We start from the raw sequence: 22,078 nt of genomic DNA on the forward strand, positions 1-22,078 counted from the left end.
TAATATTTCCCTCCTTTGCCTGACTAAAATGTATTGGAGAATGACACTGAGCCCAGAACCGCACAGTTATGTACTAATAAAGTAAATTAAAGTATTTTAGACTGTTTTTAATTGACTGCCGAAATTCGTATTTTTGAACGTTAAACTTTTCTGTTGTTATACTTTTAGTCCATAATGCCTGTTCACATTATTCCTAATTGAAATGATTAGGGATATCCCACCATCCACCAAGAATAATGGCTCAATCAAAGTGCAAAAATGTTTTTCAGACACAGAGGAGTCATATGTATAAATGGATTAGGCTGATGAATTTCAAACACCCCGCAGAGTTTTGGAGGAATGATCCATTAAATTACATTAGTTTTACTTAAAAAGATGTTTCCTCCTTCTGTAAGTAAGATTTTTTTCTTCTTTTTATGTAAGCATCTTTCCCCACTTTGCCATGTCTGAGGGATATTGTTAATTGTTGAATCTCCTGGTGCAGGATCAGGAATGATTAAGTGTAGGAGGTGTCTTCCTTTTGGCATATAACAGCTGGGCTCACCAATGCCAGGATGACTTAGGCGATTTGGGAACCTTCCAGAACACTCAGGAGTGGACTTTCATTTACCTCCTGCCTGTACTCACAGAGTCCCAGGAGTTAGTAGTGATTAGATAATTAACTCTCCCTCAGTAGGTGGTTTCTGGAGCACTCAGTGTATTCTTAAAAATTGCTTGGTTTAGGGAAATTGATGTGATGGATCTTTTATGATTATCAAAGGAGAAATTGCTTTATTGTTCATGTAAAACAAAGGAAGAATAAGCAATTATATATATAGATGCATATAGACATGTTAAGGAAACTTCAAAAAGTAATATTAGATATAGCTATACATTTTTATGGACTCTAAAAGTGAAGGACTCTAAAGAGCTAAGGCCAATTATTGATTTTACGAATATGAATTAGGTTTTGGTTGGAATAGAAAGGAAAATAATCCTGATTCGTCATCTACAGTCTCACTCCCAAAGACGTATTGGTAATAAAATCTCATTGTTTCTATCTCCTTAATAAATCTGGAGCTATCCACATTTCCCATTTAATTTTGGCTTCCATCAGCTTTCCCCTCTATTCTTTACGGGGCCTCTTAACAGTCCTTTATGCTTTGCACCACAGTCTTGGTCACCTTAAATCTGCTCCCTACCATTCAAGAACAAACCGGATTCATTCAGTTACTATTACTAGAGCACAAATCTGATCATAGCTTTAAACTGCTTAAAACCCTTCTATGGCTTTCCAGTATTTTATAAAGTCTCTAGTTACAATGAGTTTTGACACCAGCTCTCTGGAATCAGGCTGGGCTTTGCAGGTTGAAGCCAAAGTCCTCCACAAGACTATCCTCACTTCAGACACCAGCCACAATTTCAGGGGCCCCCAGGATCACTTCTGACCTGCCGGCTTCAAATTCAGGGGTCCTCCTAGGCTCCCTCAGGTTGATCTCCATGAGTTCCTCATGGCACTCAGGAGAGAGGTATACTTACTACCTTAATAGAGAGCTAAAGGAATATAGTTCAGAGCCAGTCAAATGAAGAGACTCATAGGGCAGGATTCAGAATGGTCTCGGATGTGAAGCTTCTGGTGTCCTGCCCCTTGGAGTCTGGACCATCACTCTCAGCACATCCATATGTGACAATACATAAGGTGTTATCAACCAGGGAAGCTCACCCAGGCTTTGGTGTCAGAGCTTTTGTTGGGATTTCATTACATAGGCAGGACTGATTGAATCAGTGCCTGTGCAGTTGAATTCAGTCACCAGTCCTTCCCTCCTCTCCCTGGAGGTTGGGCTGATGTGTGGCTCAAATCCTCAATCCTCTAATGATCTGTTCCTCTTTCTGGCCTGGCCAGCCCCCACCCTAAGGCTACAGGCATGGCTGGCCCCACCCTGAGTCATCACATTAGCACAAACCATCAGGGGGAGGGGTGGGCACCGTGAATAGCAAAGATACTTCTGTCGTTTGGGAAATTCCAAAGGTTTAGTGGTTACTCACCAGGAGCTGGGAGAAAGACTGACCTCTCTTTTGAAGGCCAAATTCCTTACTGTACATCAGTTCTATGGCCCATCCATAACATGGTTTCCTTTCCCACTCTAGACATGTACAGTCATGAAACCCCCACACTCTTACTTCTAGGCCCTTGTATATGTAGTTCTTTCTCCCTGGAGCAGCTCTCCCCCAATTTTGTGATCCTTCCTTCAGGAATATGCTAACAAGAGAATCTTCTCCAAGAAATCTTTTATCCATAGCCCATTCCAAGACTTGGGTTAAAAGTCCCTTCAGTTAAAACAGCCACACCATTTTGAACATACTGTAAAAAAAAAAAAATTGTAGTCCATCCTCATTTGTGGTTTCATATTTGTAAATTCACCTATTTGCAGACAGGTGCACATGCAGAGCCAAAATCTCCAGCTGAGGTCAAATAAGGCTGTTTCAGTATTTATTAATTCAGTGTTTGTGGGACTTTATAAAGTGTAACTACTGCGAATAGTGAGAATCAATTGTACTGAAATATTTTCCTTCGTCACCCCCTGGACTACAAATTCCTAGGTTGGGGACCTGATTTTTGCTCTCCTCTCTGTCACCAGAGCCTGGCTCACAGTGACTTCTCAATCCCCATTTATTGAAGGAAATTTTGCCACCCATGATAAAGGCCAGGTGCAGGGCACCCAGATGGAAACTGCAGGTGCTTGTGAGCTTGGCTGCTGATGGGAACTGCTTAGTTCAGCAGTGTGTTAGTTAGAGTCAGTTTGGCCAGGTGAGCATACCTAGTCTTGTTGCTGTGGACATGAGCCAACGGTACGTGAACCTCATCTGTTGCCAATTACATCTGCAGTCAGCTAGGAGGCGTGTCTGCTGCAATGAGTGATGTTTGACTTAATTGGCTGGTGCTTAAATGAGAGAGCGCAATGTAGCATAGCCTAAGCAGCTTGGCATTCCTCATCACAGCACTAGCAGCTCAGCCCAGGCCTTTGGAGATGCAGAAAGAAGTCACCCTGGGGAAAGTTGTTGGAACCCAGGGGCCTGGAGAGAAGACCAGCAGAGATCATCCTGTGCCTTCCACGTAAGAAAGAACCTCAGTGGAAAGTTAGCTGCCTTTCCTCTGAAGAACCAACAAAATAAACCCCCTTTTATTAAAAGCCAATCCGTCTCTGGTGTGTTGCATTCCGGCAGCTAGCAAACTAGAACAAGCAGTGACCTAAGAGAATTATTTTGATATGTCTTCAGATGGAAGAGATTGGAGAATTCATCCTCTGCAAAAATTAACTTTGTTTCTGACTAGAAACAGGTAAGGTAATACTTCTCTCCCCCAAAATGGTGAAAAGAAGGAGAAAGGAAGACTTAATATTCTTTCCTATATTCATCTTATCTTGAATTCTCAGCAAGTTGCCTTCCCTTTTAGGATTAAACCTAGTGAAATATGTAAATGGCTTTAATTGATGTGAAGACTACTGCTATGAGGCCAAACTCTGGTTCAGTTACTGGACAGCAACTGAATAGTGTAATGTAGGACTCTGCAATCTTTTCCTGTAATGGGCCAGTGTTTTTCCATGTTGCAAGCTGTGTGTTTCTGTTGCTACTGCTCAACTCTGCTATAGTGGTGAGCAAACAACCATGGATGACATAAACAGATGGGCATGGCTGTGTTCTAATAAAATGTTTTTTATAAACATAATAGCGGGCCAGTTTTGACCCATGGGGCCATAACTTACTGACCCCTGGTGTAATGGTTTCGATAAAGCTTAGAGAAAGAAGTCAGATGGTATGGATTTGTAACCAAGAAGTTAGGATTTGGCAAATGATTATAACTACTGAATAAGTATATAAATATCCTTTTTTTTCTTTCTGCTATTTTAGAGTTGAAAGAGAAAAATATATGAACTCTCTGAACTGTAAATCACCTGCTCTGATATCTGGTAATGATTATAAAAGCCCTTTTCTTGTGCTTTTGTAAGTGTAAGAGTGTTACTCCCTTTATCCAGTCTTTTCTCAAAGTAGCTTGTAAAGGCAAAGGCCCTAATGCTGATGAAGAACTTGAGTCGACCATTAACTGATTCCACCCCCAGTTTCTCTCCTTTATATTTGTAAATGGTATCGGCTTTGACTCTGCCACTGAAATAACTGTTTCCTTTCCTTTCCACCTGCACTTTTGAAGTGATAACTCTGTTTCCCCTTCTGCTTGGACTTACTATTTGAAATTGTAATGACTCCATCTCCCTTTGTTAGAATCCATAAAAACCTTGAACCCTCTAGACTCAGGGAGACGAATTTTGAGCCCGTAGTCCATATGATCTCCTGCTTCATTCCTAGCAACACCTTCTTTCTCTTTGACATCCCATTGTCTGAGGAACTGGTCATAGGAACTCATCCGGCAAGAATCCACCATCTTTGTCTGGTAGCAAGTTCAAGTTCAGTTTCACCAGTTATCTCCTGTGTAACCGTGAGCAGGACACTTAAATTCTGTTAGTGAAAGTGCCGGCCTCCTAGGGTGGGTTGTTCTGAGCACTGAATGAATTATGCGCACAAAGTGGATAAGGAAGCAGCATCTGGAATATAGTAAGTGCTGTAGAAGGTTAGTTATTATTATTATTCTTTTTGGCTCATTTTCTTTGGTACTTGAAGATTTCGAGTTTTTATACACCAACTATTTTCAAAAAAGAATTTGAAGTAGACTGGAATGAAGTTATAGTAAGTTTTGTAGAAGAATGTTTTCAGTACCATTTTGATACAATCAGGAGCTTTGAAATATTTTGTTGCAAATATTATTTGATAATCTCACTCTTAGTAATGTACCCCTTTTGCAACAAAGAATGAATAAGTCCAGTGAAGGCTGAGCAATCGTCTTGAGGAAAAAAAAAGAGTAAATAAAATGGGGAAAATAAAATTTTAGCTGCTTCAGGGATTTCTTGTATAATTTCTCAAGATTTTGACATTTAGTTTCCCTCAATTACCCTTTTTTTCTACTCTAGTTCATAATTTCCCAGTTGTTTAAACTGATAGAAAATATCCCATAAAAACATGACCACATTTACTTCTCTTAAAGGTCAGACATAAATATTTTACCCAAAATTATCTTCCCATTCTACTACTTTGATCATTTTACACTCAGCCAAAAAACCCTTAAGTAGCTTTTAATTCTCCTGTGTACATCATGAGTGTCCTGGAGTTCATGGCTCCCTTCAGCTTTCTCAGGACACTCCCTCACTATCCCTTACTCCCCCACCTACCCAGATAGGGAAGTACAGAAGCCCTTTCATCTCTGCATTCCCAGGACCACAGCTATGTCTGGAATGTCTTTCTCTCTCTCTCTCTCTCTCTCTCTCTCTCTCTCTCTCTCTCTGTGTCTCTCTCTCTGTCTCTCTCTCTGTCTCTCTCTCTGTCTCTCTCTGTCTCTCTCTCTGTCTCTCTGTCTCTCTGTCTCTCTGTCTCTCTCTCTCTCTCTCTCTCTCTCTCTCTCTCTCTCTCTCGTCTTGATGTGTTTCCTCCCTTCTATCAATCTTCCCCACATAACTGAAAATATGGAAGTAGTTCCCTGCCTCCCACCACGGCTTCTAGAAGACAGAAAATTTTACTTACAAGGTCAAAGCATGCTTGCACGCACACACACATTTTATACTTTTTTGCTGTGATGCTCTGCTCTTTGCATTTTATATGATTGGGATGTCATTCTTTGAGCAGTGTTCTCCATTATTGATTGCTAATTCCAGTTAAACAGGGGGCTTGGTTTAAGCCATTTTAAGGGTTTAATGGAGAGAGGAAAAGGAAATAAAACACCTCCAGAGGATATTTAGTTTTTCATCATTCACAGTTTGTTGGTTTTGTCAGGAGGTTTATTTGCCAGGTTACATCCCAAAACACTGCTACCTAAACTGTGTAGCAGAGTGGGCAAGAAAATTTGTAGTTATCCCGTTGGGGGTTACAGCAAATGTCTGGATCAATTTATTGGGGTGTTACAGGAGGAAAGAACTGGTTTGATCTTCTCCCTGAGATGATGGGATTTCATTTTCAATTTGAATATGTGATTTATTATAGAGGCTTTTGTAGCTGCTGAAACTTAACGTGAAAAAAAAAAAAGAACTTTTACATGAATAAAAGCAAAGCAATGTATTTTATGAGGAAAAATAGTAATAGTTAACACTGAGTACTTACTATGTGCCAAGGACTTAAAAATTGTTTTTCTTGCGTTATCTCATTTAATCCTCAGAACCCTATACAGTCTGTGCTATTAGTGTTTCTATTTAACAGATGGGGAAACTGTAGCAAAAGATGTGACAAAATCACACGGCACAAGGTCACACACTGAGTAAGTGGCATAGCCGTGATTCAACAGAGGTTGTTGGAGGCCACTGTCTCTCTCATGCTACACTCCTCTCATACACACAATATGCAGAACAATGCTGCCATTCATCACCAAATAAGATATTGAAAAGAAAAACAGATGAGTATTCCATCTAAATCTAAGGAGTGGTGCACATATGCACCATATATTAATGTGTTAATTATGCATATTAATTCAATATAAACTCCTCAATGAAGACTTCAAGTCCCGTGCCTGTATGTCTCCATACAGGCATACATACATACATACATTCCTGATTTACCTCTTCCCCTTGTTTATGGAAGCATCCTTTCTGCCTTCCTTCATCTGTGCCTTTGATCGCATTCTTCTTCTTTGCTTATCACATGCTCTTTTTCCTGCTCTGCGACGCCACCACTTTTTCCCATGTACACATTCATCTCCCTCTTTTAAACCCTGGTGTAGTGAACTGGAAATTGAATAACATCCTTCCTCCTTTGACATGAGAATAAGATTTTATGGCATTTTGTATATTCTGCCATATTATATACAGCACCTTCCCAGTATTGAAAAGGTACCTTACTTATTTGCAGTCTTCTGAAACATCTAGCAAAATTTAGTCACCCATACATTTCCTCATCCGCCAAATCATATTTATGGATGACCTAACAAGTGTCAGCCACTGCTAGGAATGAATAAATAAGACAAGATTCCTCAGGGATTTCAGAGGAATCAGAACAGGATTTGGAAGGATGAATGGGAGGTCACCAGGGAGAGAAATGAATTTAAGCAAAGTCAACAGCCTGAACCACACGTACAGAAGCACGATAATTCATGAGGGTGTTTTGGGAATTCTGTCAGTGTGGTATATCTGGACCAGTGGTTGATAATCAAGAATTTCATCTCAGAAATTTTTTCAAAATATGTATGTGTAGGCCTTACCCGTAAAAGTACTAATTTAGTAGGTCTGTCTTTCAGCGTCCCAGCATAAAAGAGTTGGCAAAATAAAACTGGGGAGTTTAAAGAGAAATGAATATAGGTAGTCTTTACTAAGGTACGGGCAAATTTAAACTGACAAGAAAGGAATCGTGCTAATTTCAGAGCCAGCAACAAGAAGAAGGTCCTAAGGGGAAAGTGGGGAGATGAGACCAGAAGGTGATAGATACTTAGAAAAGCATCACAGAGAGAGAGAGCCCAATTTCACTCTCCAGATCTTTCCAGCTAGAAGCTAGAGGAAGTCTCTTGTTACAAACCGTAAAGATCTACTTCCTTGGTAGAGATCTACAGGGTAGAGAAGGGAGGAGAGTGGATCCTGAGGGGCCAAAGGAAGATCCCTAGAACAGATGTGGGAAGGAGCCTGGGCATGTTTATTTAGAAGTAGCTCACAGGTGATTGTTCCCTTTTATGGCTCCATGGCTAATTGACTATGTCATCCGTTTATTCATTCATTCCAGAAATATTATTTGAGTGCTTCCTGTTTGTAGGACCCAATGCTTGCTATTGGGGAGACAGATAAAGTTCCTGCTTTCAATCAGTTCATAATTCCCTGGTGCTTCAGCCATTGGCATTGCCTGGTTGTGCTCCTCTCTCATTCCACCTGAGTTGCTGATATTTGCTTCTAGGTTGCTGCAGTACACAGGGGCTCTCATGCCTCCAGGCTACATTGTTCTATATGGATTACTGTCATCAGTGACTCTGTCACTGTCACTTTGCTCAGGACAACCCCAAACTCAGCAAGGATAAAGAAGTGCTCCTCCTTCTCTGTTGTTATGCTCGTCTAGAAAAGCCTCACAGCAAAATTACTTGGAACCCAAGTTGTTAAATATCGTTTAACTTTTTAATGTAGATTTCCTTCCCTGAATGACATGTCCTTGTCATTGGGATGACAAGATAATATGGGGTTTAAATAATAGCTGTAACACTGTGCCTGAAACTATACCTGTCCCATGGCTCAATCTAACCATAGAAGCTATATTAGTCAGGGTTCTCTAGGGAAACAGAACCAGCAAGAGATAACTATAAATAGTATGAGATTTTATAAAAGTGTCTCACACAACTGTGGGGATGCATGAATCCAAATTCCTTAGGACAGGCTGCAAGCTGGTGCTCCAGTAAAGGTCTTCATGAAATCCCCAGGAGAAGCTTGCTGGCTGAAGTAGAGACAAAAGTTCTCTCATCTGACTACAGAAGCTGTCACCTCCTCTTAAAAGCCTTCAGTTGATTAGGTTATATTCTCATTAGCCAACTGCAGATGATATCAGCCACAGATGTACTCCACGTACTGATGACTTAAGTTCACGAAATGCCTTTGCAGCATCAGATAGTCCAGTGGTTGCTTGGCCAGACAGCTGGGCACCATCAGCTGGCCAAATTGACACATGAACCTGACCATCACACTGACCAGTCTTTTCTTCTCAGATTAGATTTTCTCACAGACCCAAAATAGCCTTTTTCTTTCCCCAGGAGAGAACCCAGATGTCAATCAGCTCATGTAAATAGATGCAGTAAAGGGAGGGAAGAGAGTCCACCCAGTCTTCCTTGGGCCGAGCTAGGGCATGGTGACTTTCACCATGATGAAGTAGTTTAGAGTTTATCGTCTAGAGCGTGAGGAGTCATAAGTTAGGGTCACAAAGAGATCTCTCAAAGAAATTTGCAAGTATTCATGTTCAGTCTTTTTGCAGTATGAATAGACTAGGTAAATGTTGACACTGAATTTAGTGTGACAAAAGAAGTCACAGCTTCAAATTCTTAATCCCTTTTTTCTCCCCTTGAGAAATTTTTGAAGTCATCAATTTTGGAGATGACTAGGGGCCTTTGAGCCTATCAAGGGGAACTCGTTCAAGAGAATCCCAGGTTTAAGGTTCAAGTTATGGAAGCAACCAGGTTGTCTGATTCCCTTTTAGTGAGAGCTAAACTAGTGTAGAATCTTAAATCTCCATTGGGTTAATGTTGTGTTTACCTGGACCTGGCAGCATATAAGATCCAAAAGCCTAGAGAGACTTGAAACAAACGTTATCAAGGGATAGCTTTGAGAAACAAATAGGAAAAACAATGTCAGGTTAAAATGGTGAAGTCTTTTGAGTATTACGAGATTATTTGTGCCTCAAGATTGTTTTTGTTGAATATGACCTACTGGAGCTTCTTATTACATGCCATTGGACACACCTTAGATTTGAGGCTACGATGGAAATTCTAAGGTCTCCATATGGCATTTTCTTCCAGTTGGTACTATTCATTGTAGTTTTAATCTTAAAATGCACATATTCTTCATGTACATTTGATGTCCACACCTTATTATCCATTTGGTTTACCTTTTTAAAATCCTAAATCTGTGTATCTTACATACTTTTGCATTCAAGACTCTCAGGAGCTTCTACATGCTATTATTGTCTACTGACTATTGCAATTAGGAATTTAATAAATGGACTGTGATTGAAGATGGGCGCACAGAGCCCCCTGAATGATCCACAAAACATTTTTGAAAGTTCCTAAATGCCCAATGCCTAGAGCAATGTAGGCTGTCTTAGTTTACATCAACTCATTTGTATCTAGTCTGTCCTGTATTTCCCCATAGTGCACAATCAGCTCTTTATTATTTACCGACCTTCAGATTAGTTTCACAGATATCACAGTCCCATAATATTTGTAGATAAAATTCAGATAAGCATTTTATGATCCTCAGATTTTTAGATAACTTTTATTTCTCTCAATATATTGATCTAACATCAAGGTCTAAACTGACTAGTTTTTATCTTTCTTCAACTTGATAATTTTCAGAGTCCATTAACTTAAGCCTATGAGATTAGACTGTTTTTTTATTATGATAAGAAGGAAATACATCAAGATTTCTATTTTTCAGTAACTATCACATACCTTTTGGTTGAAAGGAGAAGGTAAATGAAAAATATTGGATCAGATTTTATATTGTAAGGGCTATAAACTTTACACAGACTGTTATTTATCAGCACTTTTATTAGGAACATTAACAATATTCTGTAATTCAAATTTTATCAAATAAGTTTAACAACAGAGATTCCAAAAAATGTAAAAACTGAGATTTCATTAACTTAAAACCAAGCATAAACTTGCTCCTGAGCTCTGTTTTCCTTCCTTTTTCTTCTTTCCCCTTTTTAAAAATTTCATTTTCTTCCTCACCAGTGGTTCATAATAACAGCTTTGTCTGGCCTCTGAATTCTTCGTTGTCATTTAATGCCAGCTGGAATCTTGAGGAGCTCTGGCTTTACTTCTAGCTTTTAACTTCTCCAGACTGTAGGTCATTAATTGTTCCTTAAAAGAGCTGAAGATCAGATAAAGTTGCTTAACCCCTCCCAGGCCAATGGCCCAAGCAGCCTGCAGTCTCTCCTTTGCAAGTCTTTCGGCTTCCCTCAGAGCTATTATATGATCAGCTTTGGAGGGTTTCAAACAGTATCCTTTTGTTGAACTCAGTCTTCATTCGCTAGGGTCTAAAAGGGTTAAGTAACATTAAAATTAAAATTTGCACTTTACCCTTTGCATCATTTGTGCTCTGCTCAGATGTGTATGGCCCTTCTCTTTCTTTACTTTGCGTCCCGATATTTTACACTTAGGGCTAATGGATACATTAAAAAGGAAGGGGTTACATTTTTAGGCTGTGTTTAATATACTCTTGTGTTTACTTAATTAATTCATTAATTACCCGTTTCCCCCAAACTTTTCATGGTGCAATATAAGAGCACACACTATAGAAAATGGGGAGTGGGGAGCGTATACATATATGTGTGTGTGTGTGTGTGTGTGTGTATATATATATATATCACGCTGCAGAAAAAATATGTATACAGTGACACAATGCACACTACAGAAAGTAGGGGTAAAAACAATGTATATATATCTCATTAGGTTCATGTTAAGCAGAAATAGAGTAGGAGAAAGCATAATAAAAAACATGGAGGAAAAAATGTGCAAAGCAGTTCTCATATAAGAAATTGAAAATAAAGGTATTTTTCTATCTCAAGTGGATTTGATTCTTACATTAGAGCTATCCAGACATCTTTTTGAACGCGATACTTAAGAAAAACCATGCCAAATGATAGACGTAGAAAGCTGTCAGAGCCTTCACTTCAGCCCTGCTTCACCTTCTCAAGTTTAATTTCCTTAATGGTTCTACTTTTTAAAAATGGGAAAGGACTTTATAAAGATAAGGGTACATTAGAGGCCATTAACACCACTAGGGCAGGTGACTTAAAGAAAATCTGTTGTATTTAATAAAAATGCAGTAGTTCTACTATCAGGCATTTTCTCCCTTTAGCTCCCAGGACTATAACCAGGTGGGGTACATTTCAGAGCACCTTAATACCATTTATATTTTACTTGTGGGCTATCATGACCACAGATAAAGCTTGGGAAGGACAGAACCATTTAGTTACATCTTGCATTGGGCCACGTGACATAGAGTGTTCACAGACAGTTTCCAGCTGGGAAAACACTTAAATTCCATTTTATAGCCCTACACTATGATCCTGTCTTTAAAAGGCCTTCCCTGGACCCTCCCCCAGGACTTTGTGGGTTACCTATATGATGACTACTTTACTCTCCAAAAATATTGCTTGGAGTAACACCTTTGTTGGAGGGCCATAGTGTTATGGTTTTAACTACGGGAACAACCGTAGTTAAAAATCTTACTTTTGTTAACTGCCATATAGCTGTTAAAACCCACAGGCAGAAAAGTTTTATTCTGACCTCTAAGGAGAGACCTATAAAAATGGCTATTTGGTATACTGATGCTCAAGAGTAAGAAAGAAAGGTTTAAGAAAGGAGAATGTCAGTCCCCATTAACAGAGAAAAATTAGCTCACGTGAGCTTGTACTTCCTTGAAAAATACCAGCTTATCTGGATTTATTTTATTCCCCACACCTAGCATGGTACTTTGTTGTTTGGTTAGGCTGCTCTCGTATTCTCAACAACTTGTCTATCATTTTGAAGCTATAAAACTCTTATTCATCATTCATAACACTTAACAGTTTGATGAGGTTCATATGCAGGCAGCATTTCCATGTAGCCTTCATTGACTCCTAGATATCACATCGCCTCTTGTGCTCCCCTCAAGATAGCATACCATAATACAAATTAATGAAAGTAAGGAAAGGTTGGCCTTGGAGGCAGCTTGCTGTCTTTATTTCAAATCATTTGCAAAGTTCACTGCCTTCACTAGAAACACATGCAATGTGTTCACTAGAAACAAGTATTTTTAACTATTAGATAGCAGGAAGCAAAGGACTATGATCTCCCGGAGAAGAGTGACAAATAAGCGAGTCCTGTGATTACCCCAGATTTCTATTTAGAGACATTTTCCAGACTGAAGAACAGATAGGGAAGCTAAGCAGAGCGTGCTGATTAGAGAAGACAGAGGTTAGAGTTAAGAGCCGACTTGGCTGCTAGAAAGGAGGGGACTATATAAAGAAAGCACTCCAGACATCTGCACAGGGTTCAAGTGAATCTTTGGCTGATTGCCAAACCTATGCATGCTTAGAGAGAAATTCTGTCATGTCAAGCAAAGAACAACATCTGGTAAAAGAATACCACCAAAAATCTGTAAAGCAGACAATTTCAAGAGATTGTGCAAACCAGAAATCATTCAAGTTTTCACCCTTCAAAGTGGAGAGCCCATGTGGACTCTATGGGACATTTTGTAGAGACCCAGCCCATCCCCTAACGCCAAACCATAGGAGTGGGAGAACTAGACCTGGGGTAAAATCGACCCTAGACCTGCCTTAGCGAACCTCAAAATTATCAGTGATCTATAAGTAACTTAACTGCCTGCCAGAACAAAGAAAACAGTTTTAAAGAGAGTCAACAATATTGAGCACAAAAATGTTAAATTACAACGTTCTGCATGCAATCGAAATTACTAAACATCTGAACAAGCAAGGAAATGTTATCCATAGCTAGAAGAAAAATCAGAGAATAGAAACAGATCTAGAAATGTTAGAGATTATGGAAGTAGCAGACAAGGATGTTATAAAGCTATTATAGATATGCCCACTATACTCAAAGATTTAAAGAAACGATGAGATTAATGAAGTAAGAAATATCTATGAAAACTAGATGAAACTTTATAAAATTAAAAATAAAATATCTTTTAATACAAATTTCATTGGGTGGAATTCATATCAATAGGCTGAAAGAAAAGGTCAGTGAACTTGAAAACATGGTAATAAAACTATACAAATGAACCATAGTGAGAAATAAAAGACCAAAAAATAAAATAGAGGCTCAGTGACCTTTGGAATCATATCAAGCAGTCTAACATTTGTGCAATTAGAGTTCTAACAGAAAAGAGGGGTGAAGGAGGAACAGAAAGACATTTGAGGAAATAATGTCTAAAAATATTCATAATTAGATGAGCCCTCTAAACCTACAATTACATAAGCCCAATAAACAAATAAATAACCCATCAAGGTAAATCACAGTCAAATATCTTAAAACCATACATAAAAGGAAAATCTTCAAAAGCAACCACAGGGGGGAAAAGGCATGTAATGGATCATGAAACAAAATTAAGCAATACTGCAGATTTCCAATTAGAAACTACACAACCCAGATGATGAGGCAGTAACTTTAATGTACTAAAAGAAAAATACAATCAACCTAGAAATCTCAAACATGGCACTGAAATGAAAACACTTTCAGACAAACAAAAGATAGAAATTATTGCTAGCAGACCTGCACTACAAGCAAGTTAAAAGGAGTTTATTAAGCAAAAGAAAAATGTAATTTTACATTTTTGTGCTAGGTATTGTTGAATTTCTTTAAAAACTGTTTTATTTTGTTCTGTAGATACAAAGGCTCTCCACAAAGGAATGCACAGTGATAAAAATGGTAGATATGTGGGTAAATATAAATGATTTTTTCTCTAGGTTTTTTTTTTCTTTTAAAAAGGGAATTTATTCTGTTGCATGTTTACAGTTTTAAGGCCATTAAAATGTCTAAACTAAGGCATCCAGAGAAAGTACCTTTATTCAAAAAAGGCTGATGGGTCCAGAACATTTCTGTCAGCTGGGAAGGCACATGGCCATATCTGCTAGCTTTTTCTCTAGGCCTGTCCTTTCAAAGTGCTTCCCCAGGGTCACTTTCCTTCTGCATCACCAAAGGTCTCTGGCTGTATAGCTCCAAAGCTTTTTCTAAAATGATTCCCTCTTAAAAGGCTCCAGTGCAATACCACCTTGAATGGGTGGAGACACATCTCCATGGAAACAACCTAATCACAAGATCCCACCCAGCAATACTGAATCAGGATTAAAGAACATTGCTTTTCTGGGATACACAACAGTTACAAACTGGTACATTCCACCTTCTGGGCCCCAAGAAAAAGACAAGTTCTTTCCAAATACCGAATACATTCATTCCAATACAGTATCACAATGCCATAAACCATTTCAATACAATTAAAATATAATACAAAGTCAAAACCAATACAAAATTTCATCAAAGTCAGCTACAGACATGGTCTTTCCTAAGGCAAAAATCTCTGGCTCTGGCCCTTTAAAACTCAGAACAAGTTATCTGCTGCCAATATACAAAGGAGAAACAGTCATAGGATACATATTCTCATTTTGGTAAGGTAATAATGGAAGGAAAACAAGTCCAAGTTCCCAAACAGTTCTTAAAACCAGCAGAGCAAACTCCATTAGATCTCAAAGTCTGAGAGTCATTTATCCTTGGGGCTTTAAAAAGCAGAAGTCCCAGCCTTTCTAAGGTCCTACGCAGTGGCCCTGCTGACTCCAACCATGGGGTGAGTTTTCCAACACTGAGGCTCATGGCGGGGACCACCTTTTTCTCTGCTCCAACCTCTCCTGGGTAGCACCCAGGCTCTCTGCCATCTCTGGGGCACATACTCAACTCCCTCAGAACAATAGGACAATCAACAGGCTCCTCCCCATCATAAATTTATATGCTCCACAGGCTCTGAGGCCTGGGGCACTGAAACTCTGACCCTCTGCCTTTGGGTCAAACTCACCCTCTCCAAGTGCATGGGTGGGTCCACTCTCCTGGCCCATAGCTTCTTGGCTTCAGACCTTAGCTTCCATGATTCTGCCTTTGAAGTCACTTTTCCTTCAGTCTGTCCCTTGGTGATGGTTCTGTTTATACAGATCCTACAACACTCTTGTTGGTTTTCCATGTGGTATGTAGGGTTCATAACCATCAGACAATAGGACTTTCCACAGATCCTCTCTGGATAACTCCATGTCCAATCCTGGCTTATCCTGTAATGGGTGCCTGCTTCCATGTTTGGTTAAGTCCTCACATGGGGCACTATTCTCTGGGGTCTCCCTTTCTGGAAGCACAGAATTTTCTAGACCATCAACCTCTGGTTTCTTTGTAACCAAGAGTTCAGTTCTCAACTATTTGCTTTCCTGTCACATTTCACTATAAGCTGCAAGGAGAAGCCAGGCTGCATTTTTCACATTTTTAGTTTGGAAATCTCTTCAGCTAAGTGTCACGGCTAACCACTTTTAAATTCTAACTTCCATGCAAAATCAGGACACAATTTGGCTAAATTCTCTGCCACTTTAATACAAGATCACCTTTCTTTCATTTTGGAATAATACATGCATCATTTCTGTCTAAGATCTTATCAGAAGTATCTTTAGAGTCCCCATTTCTACCAACAGTCTCTTCGAAGCATTCTAGACCTTCTCTATCAAGCTCCTCACAACTCTTCCAGAATCTTCCCCTTATCCATTTAAAAAACTATTCCAACATGTTTGGTGTTTTCAAACAGCAGCACCCCACTCTGGTACCAAAATCTGTATTAGTTTGCTAAAGCTGCTAGAATGCAATATACCAGAAATGGAACAGATTTTAAAAAGGGAATTTATTAAGTTGCATTAAGGTCCAAACTAAGGCATCCAGAGAAAGATACCTTGATTCAAGAAAGGCCAATGGGTTCAATATCTCTGTCAGTCTCAAAGGCACATGTCAATGTCTGCTAGCTTTCTCTCCAGGCTTTTTATTCCAAAGGACCTCCCCAGGAGCATTTTCCTTCTGCATCTACAAAGGTGTCTGGCTGTGTGGGCTCTCTTCCCTAGTTTTTAATTTGGAAAGATAATTATTTAGGGCAAGCCATGGTGGCTCAGCCGGCAGAGTTCTCACCTGCCATGTCAGAGACCCGGGTTTGATTTGCGGTGCCTGCCCATGCAAAAAAAAAAAAAAAAAAAAGATAATTGTTTAAAAAATAGTATCACTGTATATAGACATAATATGTTTGCTAACAAAGCACAAAGAATGGGAGGGATGAAATGGAAATATATTGCTAAAAGAGTCTTATATGTGAAGTGGTTTAATATTATTTGAAAAATGATTGTAACAAGGTAGAGTTGCATATAATAAACCCTGACAAAAGAAACACTTTTCAACCCAAGTTTAAAGGAAAAAAAGAAGGAAATATAGCTAACAAGCCAACAGTGAGAATAGAATGGAATCCTATAAATATACTCAATCAGAAAAAAAGAAGGGAAAAGAAAAAAATAGCAGTGCAAATGAAGGAGAGTGTAATTTAAATAAACCCACATCAATAACAACCTTATCTGTAAATGGTCTAAACATCATGAAAGAAATAAGTTGTCAAACTGGGCATAAAGTCAAAACCCAACAAATGCTATCTATAAACTTTTGTAATGTATTGTGACACAGTAGTATCACTAAATTGTACACGTGAAAGTAGTTAAAATGGGATATTTTGTGTTGTATGGGTGTTATCACAATAAAAATTTTAAAAATTCACTTTGACTGTAGAGAAACAAATAAGTTAAATTTTAAAAGATGGAAAAATAAATACCACATAGCAAACACTAATCATTAGAAAACTGGCTACAGGATCTATAGTAATATCTTGGCAATACCAGTATCTGATAATGTAAACTTCAGAAAATGGATTGCCAGGGCTAAAGAGTGGCATGTCTAGTGTTGCAGCTCTTTTAGAATTTGTCTAGCAGGTTTTCTGGCTTTAGCCAGAAAGCCCTAAAAAAAAAAAAAAAAAAAAGAGAGTGGCATGTCATAAAGGTTTGATAAATTATTAATTTATCAGTAGTACAAAAAAATCATTAATATGTTATGCACCTAATAACAGAGTTTCAAATTGTTGCAGCAAAACACTTAACAGAACTGATGCAGAAATAGTTAGATATTTCAACATTCTTTTATCAGTAACTGATAGACAGAAAACAGATAGAAAAATCAATAGGACCCTATAAGACTTCAACTATCAATCAACTTGATCTAAGTGAAATTTAGTAGAACACTCTACCCAAAAACCAAAGCATGAAGAAATGCGTAGAATATTCACTGTGACTGAGTATATGTTGAGCCATAAATACAAGCCTTAAATGCTAATATTAGAAAATTGAAAATTTCAGGAGCAATTATCTGTGCTTCTCTCTTAAGAAGCTAGAAAAATAAGTAAATGAAGGTGATAATAAAGCTAAGAGGTTAAAACTAAAAAGTAGAAAATGGACAATATAAAAAAAATCAGTGATTTTTTGAAATAAGAATGCTCCAAAATTACCAATATAAGGGTAAAGAGAGGATATCACTGTAGGTCCTATAGCCATTAAAAGAATAATAAGAGACTATTGTGAATCACTTTAAGTCAGTAAATGTTTCAAATAGGTGAAATAAACAAATATCTTGAAAGAAACAATTTACCAAGACTCATTTAAGTAGAGATATAAAATTTTAAAAATCCTCTATCATTTAAAAAATTGAATTTGTAATTAAAAACCTCCCAAAATATAAAGTTCAAGACTCAGATGAATTGTAACAAGCTTTTTTTTTTTAACTTTTTTTAATTGGGAAATATATATACAGAAAAAGCAATAAATTTCCAAGCACATTTTAACAAGTAGTTATGGAACAGATTTTAAAGTTTGGTATGGGTTACAGTTCCATGATATTTTGGTTTTTTCTTCTAGCTGCTCTAAGACACTGAAAATTCAAAGAAATATCAATAAAATGATCCAGCAGTCATACTCATTTGTTAACTCCTATCTTCACTGTTATACTCCTTCTCTTTTTTTTTCTTTTTTTTTGTGGAAAATAACATATATACAAAAAAGCAATGAATTCCAAAGTATATCACAACAGTGAATTGTTCTACAACTCAATGGGTTACAATTCCACAATTTTAGGTTTTTACTTTTAGCTGCTCTATGGTATTGGAGGCTAAAAGAAATATCAATATAATGATTCGGCACACATACTCATTAGTTAAATGCTATCTTCACTGTGTAAATCCACCATCACCTTTGATCTTTCCCCCACTCTGCAGAGGTATTTGGGCTATGCCCATTCTAACTTTTTCATGTTGGAAAGGGATGGCAATAATATGTGGTAGAGAGATGGAACTAGTTTATGTTCTGGAGAGGTTGGCCCCTCTGTATTTCAGGACTGGATTATAAAAAGCTTTTAAGGTAGAAATAAAAATGTTGCTAGAATTAATGAGTGTAGTTAGGACACAGGATACAAAATCAATTTATAAAAATCAATTATATTTCTATATACAAGCAATGAACAATTGAATCATTAAATAAAATATCATTTACAATAGCCTCCCAAAACACAAAAACTAAAGGAAAAATTTAACAAAAAGCTTTTGAACACTGAAAACATTGCTGAGAAAATTAAAGAAGGCCTAAATAAATGGGATGATATACCATGTTCATGGACCTGAACATTGAATATTGCTAAGATGTCAGTTCTTCCCGAATTGATCTCTAGATCCAGCACAATCCAAATCCAATTTCAAAGTGGCTTTATCATAAAAATTGATAAAGTGATGCTAAAATTTATTTTTAAATGTGAAGGACCTAGAATAGTTAAACTAATTTTGAAGAGAAAAACAAGCTAGGAGGATATACACTACTTCAAGACTTATTATAAAGTTACAGTAACTAGGACAGTGGTGTTAAGTCATGAGGATAGATGCATAGAATGATGGAACAGAATAGAGAGATTTTGCATAAATGGGCAACTGAGTTTTGGCAAGAGGATGAAAAGAATTAAATGAAAACAAATAGTTTGATCAATAAATGTGTTAAAACAGCTGGATATTCATATGACAAAAAAAAAAAAAGGCCAACACTTACATTATAGTTCCATAGCTGCTAAAACAAATACCATATGATGGGTTGGCTTACATAATACAAATATATCAGCTTATGATTTGGGGGCTAGGAGAAATCCAAAATCGAGGTAATAGCAAGGCAATGCTTTCTCACAGAGTGCGTTGTTCTGGGGCTGGCTGCCCGTGATCCTTGGTCCTTGGATTTTCTGTCACACAGCGGTGCACATGGCAGTGTCATCTCCTTTCTCCCTAGGTTCTGTTGACTTCCAGCTTCTGTCTGCTCCCTGGTTTATTCCTGTCTGACGTCACTCTGCTTATAAAGGACTACAGTAATCTGAATCAAAGCCCAATTTGAGTCCATTGAGCCACACCTTAAGTGAAGTAGCATCTTGAGGAGATCTTATTTACAGTGGCTCTACACCCACCAGAATGCAGCCTAAGACCAAGAATAAGTCCAAACTGGGGTCACAATTCAGTTCATCACCCCTCATTTCATACCTTACATGTAAATTAACTCAAAATCCATTTTATACCAAATGCATAAGAGACAACTATAAATCTTTTTGAAGAAAATTTGAGGAAAAATATTTTTGATCTCCAAATAGGCAAAGATTATATAAGACACAAAGGCACAGAATATATAATTTAAAATAAATAAAATCGGTGTAATCAGAATTAAAAACCTTCTGCTCTCTGATAATAACATAGTGGAAGAAAATATTCAAAATATATAGCTCACATATGGCTTGTATCAAGAATATTTTAAAACAAAAATAAAAGAGGACCCAAAGATTTGAATAGACACTCAGGAAAGATAAATGAATAGCCAATAAACACATGAGAAGATTATCAGCATCGTTAGTTACTAAGGAAATGAAAGGAAAGCCAAGATGAAACACTACCATACATCCACTTGAATGACTAAATTAAGGAGACTGCCAATACCAAATGTTGGCAAGAATGTGGAACAGCTGGAACTCATATATAAAGTTTTGGTAGGAATGAAAAATGACATCACTTTCAAAAAGTGTTTGGCAGTTTATTTAAAAAGTTAAATATACTCTTTCTACACATTCCAGCATTTCGACTCTGGTATCTATCCAAAAGAAGCAAAAAAGTGTTCATAGCAGATTTATTCATAATAGCCATGTAGCAGAAGGACTTTAAGGTGGCCCCTGGCCCTCATCTCTTGGTGTTCATGCCCTTGGAGAGTCCGCTTCCTTTAACTATAGGTGGGACCTGTGACTTACTTCTAACCAGTAGAGCCAGGCAAAGTGGTAGGGAGTTGCTCATGTGTTTTTGTTATGCTATATAAACTTAGTCTTGCTAGCAGAATCTCTCTAGTCTTGCTCTCCATTGGTGGTTTTTAAGAAGCAAGCTGTTCTATGTTGTGCAACTGCAAGAAAATGAATTCTGCTCACAACCTGAGTCAGTTGGGAAGAGAAGCCTTCCTGATGCAGTCCTCGAGATGAGAAACCAGTCCTGGCAATCACCTTGATTGCAGCCTTGCAGAGGACCCAACTAAGCTGTGCCCAAACGCCTGACCCAGGAATCTGTAAGATGATCAGTGCATTGCTTTAAGTTGCTAAATGTGTTGGAATGTGTTACATGGCAATAGAAAATTAATACAAGCTAAAACCTGGAAACAACCTAAGTGTCCAACAGCAAGGACATGGATATGTGATATATCTATATCAAAAAAAGGAAAAATTTACTACTATACATAACAACAGGGATGAATCTCAAAACCATTATGCTGAGCAAAAGAAGCAAGGAACTAAAGAGTACATATGCATGATTCCATTTCCATCTTCTTTTTCAAAGAATAATCTTGCCTATAGTAGCAGAAAGAAAACCTATCAAAGCTAACCAAACTGTACCCATAAATTATACCTCAATAAATGTGATAAAGAAAATACTGTAGGAATTCAGTATATATACATTTATTGCTAAATATTTAAACTGATATGAAGAGAAATAGTTTACATTTCTTTATAATGTAATAGCTGGGTTCCAGATAACATGTTTAAGACTAGAAATCATCCTACTGATATGGAGTGTGAGTACTTAAAAAATCATTATTGTAAAGGAATTTTGGGAGCCTAGATAAAATTCTACATTGACTCTAGCCATACAGCAGCAAATAACTAGAAATCTCTGACTAAATAAGGACTTATACTTAAATTGCATTTGTTTTTCCTGTGCAAAGTATACCAGATTTTTTAGATCATTAAAAAGTTATAGTTGCTACACTCCAGAAGAAAAGAATCTGGGAGATAAGAAATAGTATTTTAAGTCACTGGAAGGCCAAGTAGAAAATGAGTGTTTTGCTTGGGATGGGAACACACGCCAAATTGACGAAGAGTGATATTTGAGTTTATCTTGAAGGATATGTGGAATTTTGTAAGATAAAATATCAAATAGTATCCATTAAATCTGTTCCCTGGCTTCTATTTGAAGGGGGGAAAACCCAAGTAGAAGGACATTTTCATTTAATGTAAGAATACCGAGACTAAGAAAAATTTCAATTTTAAGAAACATAGGATAAATGATGGGAAATAGTACAGATTGTGGAGAGAGTTGAAGGATTCTACTCCTTGAAAAATACACTCTCCCTTGGTGATTTCATCTAATCTCAGGGCTTTAAATAC

The 22,078-nt window shown here is 37.7% G+C and overlaps 1 non-coding gene across 1 annotated transcript; it reads left to right on the plus strand.

The window, feature by feature from the left end:
• The first annotated feature begins 17,267 nt into the window (after positions 1-17,267).
• LOC143689255 (U7 small nuclear RNA) lies at positions 17,268-17,329 on the plus strand. Its single transcript, XR_013178704.1, has one exon. It is a non-coding gene; the product is annotated as a U7 small nuclear RNA (small nuclear RNA).
• The last annotated feature ends 4,749 nt before the right edge of the window (positions 17,330-22,078 follow it).

The sequence above is a fragment of the Tamandua tetradactyla genome, chromosome 6, assembly GCF_023851605.1.
Source record: "Tamandua tetradactyla isolate mTamTet1 chromosome 6, mTamTet1.pri, whole genome shotgun sequence".
NCBI classification, from domain to species: Eukaryota; Metazoa; Chordata; class Mammalia; order Pilosa; family Myrmecophagidae; genus Tamandua; species Tamandua tetradactyla.